This window comes from Copadichromis virginalis, linkage group LG18, assembly GCF_057382275.1.
Source record: "Copadichromis virginalis isolate Kocher_CV1m ecotype Utaka linkage group LG18, C_Virginalis_male_GT1.1, whole genome shotgun sequence".
Taxonomy (NCBI): Eukaryota; Metazoa; Chordata; class Actinopteri; order Cichliformes; family Cichlidae; genus Copadichromis; species Copadichromis virginalis.
The window spans coordinates 27,261,925-27,275,042 of NC_140635.1; the positions used below are offsets into that span (position 1 = coordinate 27,261,925).

At 44.3% G+C, this 13,118-nt stretch overlaps 1 protein-coding gene and 1 pseudogene across 1 annotated transcript in view; one reads left to right on the plus strand and one right to left on the minus strand.

The window, feature by feature from the left end:
- The window catches only part of slc1a7a (solute carrier family 1 member 7a), a 59,581-nt gene that overhangs the window by 22,072 nt on the left and 24,391 nt on the right, over positions 1-13,118 (minus strand). The gene's annotated exons all lie outside the window — the stretch shown is intronic.
- On the plus strand, positions 4,604-7,155 carry LOC146688118 (histone H1 pseudogene; annotated as a pseudogene).

Genomic DNA, 13,118 nt, shown 5'->3' on the forward strand with positions numbered 1-13,118 from the left:
TTACTTATGTATTATTCACATTATTTTATTGTATAATGCCTTGGTGCCACTGGATTTTAACAAGTCTCACACTCATACATTAAGACAAATGGTGGGGGTCTAGTAAGGAAGCTGGGGGGAAGCACAGGAAGAAACTTTTGTCTCTTCGAGGACTCTGGGAGGTAGCAAGGGAGTGTGAACCTTAAGGTGTGAAACAGCTGTGTACTGCCTTTTGTTCCTGAAGAAGGTATTTAACTGAGAGCCATGCTAGGCTCAGGGAGACTCTGCTGACCTGCCCCGCGGTCATGCAGGCTCTCCACAAGCTTGGTTGTCTGTTCTTTGTGTGTTTTGATTAAAGAATGTTAGCTACCGCTCACCGCTCGTCTGCAGGCTTTATTTAAATGGAAAACTTCCACAACATGGGGTAAATCTTTCCTGTACATCTCCTCCCTGTGAAACTGGAATTGATTAAATCAGAAATTCAAAGAAGGACGACAGCTTCTTTATGGATTCTGCATCATTACTACTGTGCAAGAAGTCTTACTCTAATAAAATTACACTGAAAATTTGCTTTGTTGGTAAATAGACTTTTCTGCATCAGTCCTATCAGTCCTGACAAATGAAAATCTCCACATCTCATATCTCTGAAGAAAAGAATATTGAGTTCTTCAGTTCTTGAGCTGCCACAGAGTGGACTCAGGTGCACGGACAGATGAAATCTGAAGACAGAGGAGCAGGAAGAATGGGGACAGTAGAAAATAGAGAACAATCTCTTTCTGGAGAGGAAAACAGATGCCCACCATCCATCGAGGTGAAATGAAACCGTTTAAACCGTGTCTGCCGTCTGTCGTGATGGGAAATGTGCGATCGTTGGCAATTAAAATCTCAGCACTGGTACGGAGTCAGAGGGAATACCGAGAGTGTAGCCTGATGTGTTTCACCGATGAGAATGCTTCCGTGGAAGGCTTCCACACTGTTCGGGCGGACAGGGACAGCATCGCTAGCGGTAAGCGTAAAGGAGGTGGGCTTGCTGTTTTAGTTAACAACCGGTGGTGTAACCCTGCCAACATAACAATCAAAGAAAGGACTTGTTGCCCGGACACTGAACTGTGTGCTGTTGGACTCAGGCCGTATTATTTACCCAGGGAATTCTCTCACGTCATCTTGGTGGCTGTCTATGTTCCCCCCTCTGCTAACCCCACAGCTGCATGTGACACTATCCACTCTGCCATAGCTCGGCTACAGACTCAGCACCCGAGTGCCTTTATTGTGATCTCGGATGACTTCAACCATGTATCACTGGACAATACACTACCAACATTCAAACAATATGTGGACTGTCCCACCAGGGGAGAGAAAACTTTAGACTTACTGTATGCTAACGTCAAGGATGCATACAGCTCCTCCTCCCTCCCCCCACTTGGTAGGTCAGATCATAACCTGATTCACCTCACCCCCCGCTATGTGCCAATTGTGAGGAGGGAACCTGTGACCACCAGGACTGTTAGGAGGTGGTCAGAGGAGGCAATAGCGGAACTACAGGGCTGTTTCGAGGTGACCGACTGGGAAACACTCTGTGAGCCTCACGCCGAGGACATCAATGGGCTTACTGAGTGTATCACAGGCTACATAACTTTCTGCACCGACTCCATTGTTCCAGCTCAGACTGTTCATTGTTACCCAAATAACAAGCCGTGGGTGACTAAGGACATCAAAGCCCTCCTCAACAACAAGAAGAGGGCTTTCAGAGGGGGCAACAAAGAGGAGGTGAGGAAGATCCAGGTGTTACTAAAGGACAAGATCAGAGAGGCTAAGGACAATTACAGGAGGAAGCTGGAGTGGAAACTCCAGCAGAACAGCATGAGAGAGGTGTGGAGGGGCATGAAGACCATCACTGGATTCAGGCCAACCAACAGCAGGGGAGCTGAGGGAGGTGAGAATAGAGCCGACGAGTTGAATCTGTTTTTCAATAGATTCGACACCACAGTGTCTGCTCCCACCCCCACAACCTCACCTGCAGTCAGCCTGGAATCCAGAGCCACACCACTGTGCCAGCCTCTCTCTTCACATGTTGCCTCCTGTGAGATTCCTGACACCCCTCCCCCACCCATCACCTTCACTCAATACCAGGTTGAGATGCAAATGAGGAGACTTCACTCAGGCAAGTCTGCTGGACCAGACGGAGTGAGTCCCCTTGTCCTCAAGACCTGTGCCCCCCAGCTGTGTGGAGTCTTTCATAAACTGTTTATGCTGAGTCTGAGTCTGCAGAGGGTCCCGGTGATGTGGAAGACATCATGCCTCGTCCCTGTACCAAAGACGCCTCGTCCCAGTGGCCCCCAGGATTACAGGCCCGTGGCACTGACCTCCCACATCATGAAGACCCTGGAAAGGCTCATCCTGGACCAGCTGCGACCCATAGTAAGACCACATCTGGATCCCCTTCAGTTCGCTTATCAGCCTCGTCTCGGAACAGAGGACGCCATCATCTACCTGCTTAATCGTGTCTACACCCATCTGGACCAGCCGGCGAGCACTGTGAGGGTCATGTGTTAGATTTGTATTGTTGATTGTCATTTATGCTTAGAAATATTTACTTATATATGCTTAGAGTTTTGTAATTAGTTGTAGATTGGTAGAGGTTTTGATCCTTGATAGTCTGCAAACTTTGTGTGTATTAGACAGCACTTTGGGAGCATGAGAGGTCATACTGTGTCTTATTATTTTATGGTAGGATTAACGTAGTTGCGTCTGTTCTAGTCTAAGTGCTCTTTGTTTAGATGAACTGCAGGACTTCCTCACCGTGTTATCTAGGATGAACCATCTAGGGTGAGGGGGAGGCTACCCTCTTCCTGACCAAGAATGTTTGACCCTTTGATCAGCAGTCCCCACACACACACACACACACACACACACACACACACACACACACACACACACACACACACAGGCAAGGTACTCTTTGTTTGTATGTAGACGTCGTATGTTAATGAACCTATGCATATTCATGTAACCTCAATAAAAGGACAGTGTATGGGAGAACGGACGAGAGCTACTGGGGTCAAGCGAAGGAACGGCGCTCTGTCCAGTCTCTCCCGTGCACGAGTACCATGAAGATGTTTGCCTACTTGCGTCTTGCTTGCAGTGTAATTATATTGTCTTCAACGTTCCAGCGGATGGGTTCAAGCTACAAACCTAACATTAATTGGTCCTTCGAGCCGGATCCCTGGGATCGCATTCACCGAGGGGGGGGAGGCACGCTGAAAGACTGACGTCAGCCAGGAAGTTCCTGTGGATTCGCTGTCTGTCTTTCTCCTCGATGAATGGCGATCGGCGGGATTCAGGCTGATATTACACGCTAAGCAACGCCAAGTAAGTTTAAAGAGGCCGACTCTATAACCGTGTCGTTGTGCAGTCTCCGCCATTTTGTGAGGCGTTGAGAAGTTCGCTGCTTTGTGGAGCGATAACTGGGTTAGTGTCCCGAAAAAGAAGTTTTGGTTAAATCGCCCAAGGGTCCCAAGCGTCCGGTGAGTGTCCGGTTTTGAAATCGCCCTGGGTGTGTGTCCCGAGCGTCCCTTCATTGGGTTTTGTCGCGCGAGTGGGTGAGCGTCCCACAACTGGGTCAGGGTCCCGAGCGGTCCGGTGTGAGTCCGGAGTAGGCCTATTTTGTGTTGTTGTCATTGTTGTCGTCGTCGTCGTTTTTGTTGTTGTTGTTGTGTGAGTGTGTGCGGAGCTGAACACGTGGTCTGTAACACCGACTGTTGTTGTTATCATGGGTTTCTAAGCAACCAAGAGTGAGTTAGAGGGAGAAAGACGTTTGTGCTGGACTTTGCTCCTGGCAGCACAAAGTATTTATGTATAAAAGAGAGAGAGCGAAGGCTCCACAGCTGCGTGGGTGCACGCGAATGCGGTCGCGCGGGTTTCACGCGGACCTGAGCCGTGCGGTTAATCGCAGGCTTATAAATGGAAGAGATTCAAATGTTAGAAGTTGTCAGAAAACACACCAGCCTTGAAGAGTGTGTGGAAAAGGCCAGCCCACATCAGCAGCTGTGCTCTGGTGGGTGGCTTTCCCCCCACCCCTTCCTGACACAAAATGTTAACAGCCTGTGTGCCAAACCATTGAGGTGGATAGTTGTTAAAAGTAACCTACATTAAACTTGTGGTTGCTTAAATTCAGTACAATGACATATGAGGTGAAGTGATATAGGTAAATATTTAAACTAATGAAGTGCATAGAGGCACTTGACCTGTGTGAAAGACTGTCGTCTTGTTATGAGCCATTGTTGAGATATGGAGCACACCTGTGAAAACAACTAATATGCTGAACCCTGTATGAAACATCTAAAAGTACATGATGGAGAAGCTGAATTGAATATGAAAGTGTAAGACTTTGCCGCTGTGGGCAGAGCAACTACTGTGTGATGTTGCGTTGCAGTTTTTTTCTGAGCTGATGAGCAAACTACACATTATCAGATCGAGAGCTGTCTAAGAACTACTCTAAGAGAGGGAAACAGCACTATGTTAACTGTGATAACTGGAGTGTGCAGCGTTTCCATGAGCAGTTTTCCTGAATCTTGACTCTTGTGTGTAGAGTGTTCATAACATCAGCATCATGTTCTTGTTTATTTGTTTTGTTGGATTAAAAATAATTAAATAAACTGGTGATCATGCTTATGGATCACCATGGCACATATCTCCAGCCATATGGTTTATTTATGCAGATGAAAAAGTGAGTGTGAATGTGTCTGACATCACAGTGTTTTTGTGCGCTATGTAAAAGTAATTGCCTTTGATTGTGAGTGAGAGCGGTGATTCTGCAGGTCACCAGCTATTGTAACGAAAAAAAAAGAGTGAAAAAGAAAAATCATAGGAAAAAGGTTTTGTGTTGATCAGCCAAAAACAACTACAATTTCATTTTCTGCTTTTAAGAAAAGACTGTTCACAAAAACACAGAGAGAGAGAGAGATGTGTGTTGATTAAGCAGTGATGATAATAATGAAATGTCTTAGTTTGTCACTTTCAGGTGAAAAGCAGACCTGAATCAATTTTCCACATGCAGCGGTCGGAAGAAAGTTATAGTTTAACATCATTGGAAACATGCAGGCCAAGTTTCTGGCTGACTTATTTACAGTGCCATGTGTTTCTCAACCTCACAAGCGAGCGCACTCCTCCCTGAAGATAAGGAATGCAGCTCCATGATAAAGAGACAGCAGCAAGTCCTGAGCACAAAAAGTCCCAGCAAAGCAGCAGCAATGTGGATAAACAGCAGCAGAAGAAGAAAGCAAACCCATCTTCCTGTCTGATTGGTTGAATTTCACGGAGGGGCGAGCAAGATGGCAGCGTGAAGAGGAGTTTTTGTTTGAGTTCTCAGCACGAGACACTTATTTGACGTCTTTCTGGCCTTCGGGACTTTTTTGGAGATCAGCGCGCTAAACTTGCTGGATCTGAGGCCAGGGTCTGCGGCGGCAGCATGTTGAAATGCTCAAAAAGGACTGAGTGACTCGGGCAAGCCACATGCGGCTAGCGACATGAAAGAAATGGACCCTTCATGATGCGTTCAACGTGCCAGCGCTGTGGTGGGAAAGGCTCCATCATAAACACGCCCTGCGCCGAGGTTCAGGCCAAGAAGAAGAAGACGATGACTTCCAAGCCCAAGAAGGTCGGCCTCAGCGTGGGCGAGCTGATTGTGAAAGCCGTGGCCGCTTCCAAGGAGCGCAACGGCCTGTCTGTGGCCGCTCTCAAGAAGGCTCTGGCTGCCGGAGGCTACGATGTGGACAAGAACAAGGCCCGTGTCAAGACCGCCATCAAGAGCCTGGTGGCGAAGGGCACTCTGGTGCAGACCAAGGGCACCAGGACCTCCGGATCCTTCAAGATGAACAAGGCTACTGAGAGCAAAGCCAAGAAGCCCGCCGCAGCCAAAGCCAAGAAACCGGCAGCAGCTGCTAAGAAGTCGCCCAAGAAGGCAGCAGCAGCACTTCAGCTACTAGACAGGACAAAGCTGAAGGAGAACTGCCGGGACTGTTGAAGAGGGAGAGGACAAAAGAGTGAGAGGACAACAGAGTGAGAAGACTAGGTGAGAACACAGAGGAATGCTGTTATTTAATGTGGGAAATCAAAATTTGGGTTAGCAAACCTGGGGAAAAGAAAACTGACTGCTTAAGTTGGAAAATTGAGACGGAGTCTGAAACATTGCGAAAATAGAAACATATACAAAATCACACACACAAGCAGAACATGCATTAACCCTACTAACACAAACACAAGAGAGCTCATGAAGATTAGACAACATCTTCAGCATGTGAGTCTGTTTATCATCTTGTCCAAGTCACTTAGTGTGATGCAAAGACCAGTGGACTCATAGCACATTAGTTAAGAAATGATTAAATAATAGCAGAGAAATGTGTAGGAAAGGCAGCTTTAAGAACATGCTCTGCTGGAGATGCAGCTCCACAGACATGCATTAGACCTGCCTAATAACACAAACCCATGCAATGAAAATTAGCTTGTTATCTTTCATCAGTGTTAAAATAGTGTCAATTTAGCAGACACTTGTTATTAAATACTGAATTTATCCAATGCAAAAAATTGACTCTCCAGGTTGCAGGACAACAGTTTAACTTTTGTGGGAAAAAAGATCCTGGTTTGACCAACCAGTGATCAGACAATAAATTTAGTTGTTAAAATGGTAAATTGGGAGAAGCTTCCTGCTTGATTGAGGCAGCACATGTAATTTACTGTATGAGGGAAATTGTCTTTTGTGATACTATTTTGAACATGCTTTTCTGTCGTCCTGTCAACTTAGTGGGTTAATAGCTGATATGCAAATTAGTTGATCGGTTTTAGATTAATGAAAGGTGATTGAATTCTAGCACGAGTGAATGAGATGTGTTGGAGTTTGTTGTGTGTTGAGTAGAGACTCTAAAACACTGAGTTTCCTGCTTTGATGTGCGAGTGAATCCTGTATTTAGATACACAACTCTGAATACGTCAGAACAAACTTCTTTTGTGAAGTGCATGACAGCATGTCACATGTTTTATGATGAAGGGAAAAAGGAAAAATTGAATAAAATAGATCTGTGGCTTAAATGAGTGAAGAGCACAGACCGGGTGATTAAACTCATAGCTAATATGACATTAGGGTTATGTTGTGTGTTGTGCAGCTGATGGTTGGTTTGGAGTTAATCTAGCTGATGATTCTTCTCCTGTTGTGAAGATGATGAGGAGTTTGTGTCATGACTTAACAAGGCCTTTTTATTTTGATACTTTCACAGTGCACTGAGAGTTTGGGTTGATAATCTCTGTTATTTTTTATTTTTCATTTTTGAACAAGCACTGATTTTTGCTTGTGAATTTCTTTTCTTTGAGCAGATCTGCAAGTCGGGAATTAAAAGCATTACACGTCGTCAAGACAATTGTTGCAAGTGAGTTTCTCCACATTTAAAATGGGCTCAGGAGAAAGCCACTTATTTGGGACAATTAGGAAATGAGAGTCCCCCCCGAAAAGGATTCAACGAGGAAATCCAGTCTAAATTGTTTTTCTTTTTGAAATAACGTCGTTTTGCTGAGCGTGGAGACGAATGCGATGATAATTTCCACAATTAGCAAAAGAAGGAACCACTGAGTGAATGAGTAAGAATTTTAAAATATCTGACTGACTGACTGATCATGATTGTGTGAAGCTAACCCCCACCTGACAAAGGTGCAGATGAACCCATGTGTTTCCTTTTACAGGAGCAGAAAGATGACAGCAACACTCGAGGTTGCATGATGATTTAACCTTTTAAATGCCATTTTCTGTGTCTGTGCATTTATCAGGTGTGTTATTCATAGGCTTGTGTTGCTCACAGAGATAACTGTGACAAAGTATGCATACGCCTGCGCAAGCGCTAATATTTGCATTTTCTTTTCATACAGCATGCCAGTTCTTCATGTGAATTGATGATGCGATTTATACCAGGACAACTGGTTGATGTTTTTTCCTACTACAGGATTTCTGGGTTTATGTGTGAGGAAAACTGTGTTTACAGGTTATGAGTGGTGATGCTGTTGCATTGTGTTGATGGGAAAATGTGAAGGTTACTTTGATAATGTGAATAACATGTGTGAAATTTCCTGTGTTGAGAACTGGTGTTACTTCTTTCCACAGCTAGGGTTGACTTTATGGTGTTTTTATGGCACCTCTGGAATCTGTTGACCTGTGTCTGACCTCTGTCTGACTACAGTCAATGTGTATTGCTAATGTTAGTTTTTTTGAGAATGCTGTGGAAGATTCAGCTGAAACGGACAAGTGACATGAGTAAAACAAATAAGAGATACAGTGTTTCTGGGATAGTTTGATATGGGCTCATTAGCTGGCCACTTTTGAGCCCATAGTAATATATAAGTGGAGTGACTTTGCTTAAGAGCAGTCACCGATTACATTAATGTTGCCTGAGTACATGGGATGATCCATGTCTGAGGCGACTTATGAAAATAATTGTAGTTTACTGATTTGAGAAAACCTGCACATGACACTTGTCTTGCTGATGTTGAATGCTTCTTGTCCTTATGATACAATTGTTTACAGGTATGAAGTTTGATTTTACTTCCAGATTTTGTTTTCCAGGCCATGATGGTGTGTATGCAGGCTCCTGGGAGAGCCAGGTGTTAAGCAAACTTAGTATGCAAGGCACACTAACATTTTCATTGCAGGATTATAGGTCCGGGGTGGTGCTGCTCCAGGGGAGGAGATGCCCTGATGTTGCCTGGGATATGATCTAGCTAATCTTTTTCTTTGAGACTGGAATCCAGGTTTGGTGAGTTGACGCATGGGTGTGTCCATGCGTCAAGAGGAGGGGTCCAAGGATTAACATTAAACAATGTTTTTTATTATTGTTGCAGTGATTTGTGTGATTAGCCGTTTTATTTACAAATATTAAACCTATGCAAGTGGTGCACCCATGTTCAGATGAGGCTTTGATGGCCTATAAGTGAAGTTCACTGAACTAAAGAATGTGGTTTGATGATTGTTGACATACTCTCCAAATAGTTTGTCTTCCTAGCAAGGAAATACAGGTGCAGCAGTAATCTCCTGAGAAATCTTCAGAGGCCCAGTGAGAAGCGCATAGCTGACAGGACCAGGCAGTGGTTGAGGTCAAAGATCAAGCTGGTTGGGGCCCATCATGAGATCAGACCTTGGAGCCACAGCAAGGACCATGAAACTGCCTGCAAAATAGAGGAGAGGATCGTCCACAAGATGGGAGAGAGGCTTCAGGAGGATCAGAGATCATCTTCAGCACAGCAGACATCACACAGAGAGCTGTGCTACTAAGCTTCCAGGAAATCAAGAGGAGACTTCCCACAGCAAGATTTTAAATACAATGAAAGATTCAATATTGACGCTGAGGAAGACGACTAAGGTGTACGACGTGCTCTGCCTTAAACCTTCAGCAGCGTTGGAACATAAACACTCAGGGGATGAGGAGCGTGCCAAGCTCCATCGACAGCGCAGAAGGAGTTCGAGGATGACATCATGATTCTGTGAAAGCACAGGAACCAGAAGCTATGGTGGTGATGACAGCAGTTTCCTATGAACATCACCTAATGCTGTGCCACTATACTGTGCATACGATGACACTCTGAAGGCTGCTGGGATCATAACAGCAGTAAGATGACGGAACCCAGCACCCTTTCCACAGAGAGCTTTTTCTGCAGAGCGTGGACAATTAAGGAGTCATAAATATCCCCCTCACAAGACGAAGGTCTGAAGTCAGGTGATGGGGGCTGGTAAGAGGCCATAAAACTAGAGTGCTGAGAGGTCTGCAGCTTGGAAATAGCTGAGACCCATGTTGACGAACCACAAAACCAACTAGTATGTTTGAATGTTTATTCTACATACATTTGGACTCTGGTCCTATGGACAGTGATGGAAACAACTGGAAGAGACATTCATGACGCCCTGCAGAGCTTAAACCACTCTGCAGAAAGACATGTGATGTGCACACCCGGAGGAAGCACCACCAAGTTGAGATGTTTTTCAAAATGTTACTTTTTTAGTTTCACTATTAAATTAACAATTTCTTTGGTTGCTCGTAAGATGCAGTTTGCCATGAGATGAGCTCAATGAATGGGGTAACTGCTAATACATTTATTAAACTGTGTACCTTTCAGTAATTTAGGGTGATTTGACATATGCTGAGTATAAAAAGGTTTGCATTGAAACTGTCAGACATGAGGTATTCATACCTGGGAACTTTTCAGGCATAAAGGTCAAAAAGGGGGGAAATGTTAGATTTGTATTGTTGATTGTCATTTATGCTTAGAAATATTTACTTATATATGCTTAGAGTTTTGTAATTAGTTGTAGATTGGTAGAGGTTTTGATCCTTGATAGTCTGCAAACTTTGTGTGTATTAGACAGCACTTTGGGAGCATGAGAGGTCATACTGTGTCTTATTATTTTATGGTAGGATTAACGTAGTTGCGTCTGTTCTAGTCTAAGTGCTCTTTGTTTAGATGAACTGCAGGACTTCCTCACCGTGTTATCTAGGATGAACCATCTAGGGTGAGGGGGAGGCTACCCTCTTCCTGACCAAGAATGTTTGACCCTTTGATCAGCAGTCCCCACACACACACACACACACACACACACACACACACACACACACACACACACACACACACACACACACACACACACACACAGGCAAGGTACTCTTTGTTTGTATGTAGACGTCGTATGTTAATGAACCTATGCATATTCATGTAACCTCAATAAAAGGACAGTGTATGGGAGAACGGACGAGAGCTACTGGGGTCAAGCGAAGGAACGGCGCTCTGTCCAGTCTCTCCCGTGCACGAGTACCATGAAGATGTTTGCCTACTTGCGTCTTGCTTGCAGTGTAATTATATTGTCTTCAACGTTCCAGCGGATGGGTTCAAGCTACAAACCTAACATTATGTTTTTTGACTTTTCCAGTGCTTTCAACACCATCAGGCCGACCCTCCTGGGTGATAAGTTAGCAGCGATGCAGGTGGATGCTTCTCTGGTGTCCTGGATTGTTGATTACCTGACAGGAAGACCACAATATGTACGTCTCCCACAGTGTGTGTCTGACAAGGTGATTAGCAACACAGGGGCACCACAGGGGACTGTCCTCTCCCCCTTCCTCTTCACCCTCTACACCACAGACTTCAGCCACTGCACAGAGACCTGCCATCTTCAGAAGTTTTCTGATGACTCTGCGGTGGTTGGATGCATCAGCAGGGATGATGAGACAGAGTACCGGGCTGTGGTCGACTCCTTTGTCACGTGGTGTGAGCAGAATCATCTGCAGCTCAACGTGGCAAAGACCAAGGAACTGATCGTGGACTTCAGGAAGACCAGGAAACACTTGACCCCTGTTTCAATCCAGGGGGTCAGTGTTGACATTGTGGAGGACTATAAATACCTTGGAGTACACATTGACAATAAACTGGACTGGGCTAAAAACACCACAGCACTTTACAGGAAGGGCCAGAGTCGTCTCTATTTTTTGAGGCGACTGAGGTCCTTCAACATCTGCCAGAAAATGCTGAGGATTTTCTATGAGTCTGTTGTGGCCAGTGCGATCCTCTATGCTGTTGCATGCTGGGGGAGCAGGCTGAGGGTCGCAGATGCCAACAGACTTAATAAACTGATCCGTAAGGCCAGCAATGTTGTGGGGATGGAGCTGGACTCCCTCAAGGTGGTGTCGGAGAGGCGGATGCTGTCCAAGATAAAGACAATGTTGGATAACACCTCCCACCCACTCCATGACATGCTGGTCAGTCACAGGAGCTCGTTCAGTGAGAGACTGAGATTACCGAAAAGCACCACTGAACGACACAGGAAATCATTCCTGCCTGTGGCCATCTCCCTGTACAACGCATCCACTTAACACACTGTTTGCTGCTACAGCTACACATGTTTCTTTTCCAACTATTTATTTATAAGTGACTTATGTATGTATGTATGTATATATATGTATATATTGTACTATTCTTAGTTAGCGTATTGTCTGTCTTGTCTTAATGTTGGTTTAAAATGGAGCACTGTAACAAAAAATAATTTCCCCCAGGGATCAATAAAGTATTCTGATTCTGATTCTGATTCTGATGAAAGGTTGTCCGACAAACTCATTCAAAGGATCAAAGATAAAATGAGATACGTTGGTTAATGACTATATATTTCCAGGATGAGTTATTGATAGAGCATCATAAACTCTAAGTATGACTAATATGACTAGTCCTCTCTCTGTTTTTGTCATGTAATAAATAGCAAATGAGTCACTGTATCCTTACACAGTGTAAGCTGGGATGTGGATTGGCCCCACGTTCATGCAGACCACAGATTAATATAAAGTAAGTGAGCAGACCTGCATCGTGATCACTGTAATTTAATTGTCAAAGTTTGGTGTTTTTTAAATAAGTTTTTTTCTGTAATTCAGTTTCGACCACTGATTTAAGAGCTGAGACAGCACAGCGACAGGTGTCTAGTAGCACTATATCCTGACAGAAAAGTGCAAAAGATGGTCCTGTTAAAAGGAAGTTTTTCCTGTTAAAAGGAAGTTTTTCTTTCCCGCTGTCCCCACAGTGCTTGCTCATAGGGGGGGTCATACAGTTGTTGGGATTTTCTTTGTTTTCTTTGTATTATTGTAGGGTCTTTACCTTACAATATAAAGCGCCTTGAGGCAACTATTCTTGTGATCTGGCACTGTATAAATAAAACTGAATTGAACTGAACTGAATAGTTTACATGCCTAAATGCATGGAATTTCTGCCATTTAATATGCTGATTATATATTTATGTTAAGATGCAGTTGAACAGGTTTACCTAAAATGTGACCAAGCCACTGAGCCACAGTGTCTTTAGGACAGAAGACAAAGTTAGGTTCCTCACAGCACATCATTGCTGTTCCACGATATGTAGGAAGGAAATCCCAGATACTACACAAACATGACTAATAACTTATAAAGTATTTGTTTTTTAAGTCAAGAGCTGCTGGGATCACTAAATGCACAATGAATGACGAGTGAGTGGTCTAATAAATACAAAAGAGTTATGAGGTGCCCTTTGTTTACGTGCAGATACTGCCTGTGTAGTATTCTGTGCAAAGAGACTACTGTCCAAGGTCTGCGTTGTA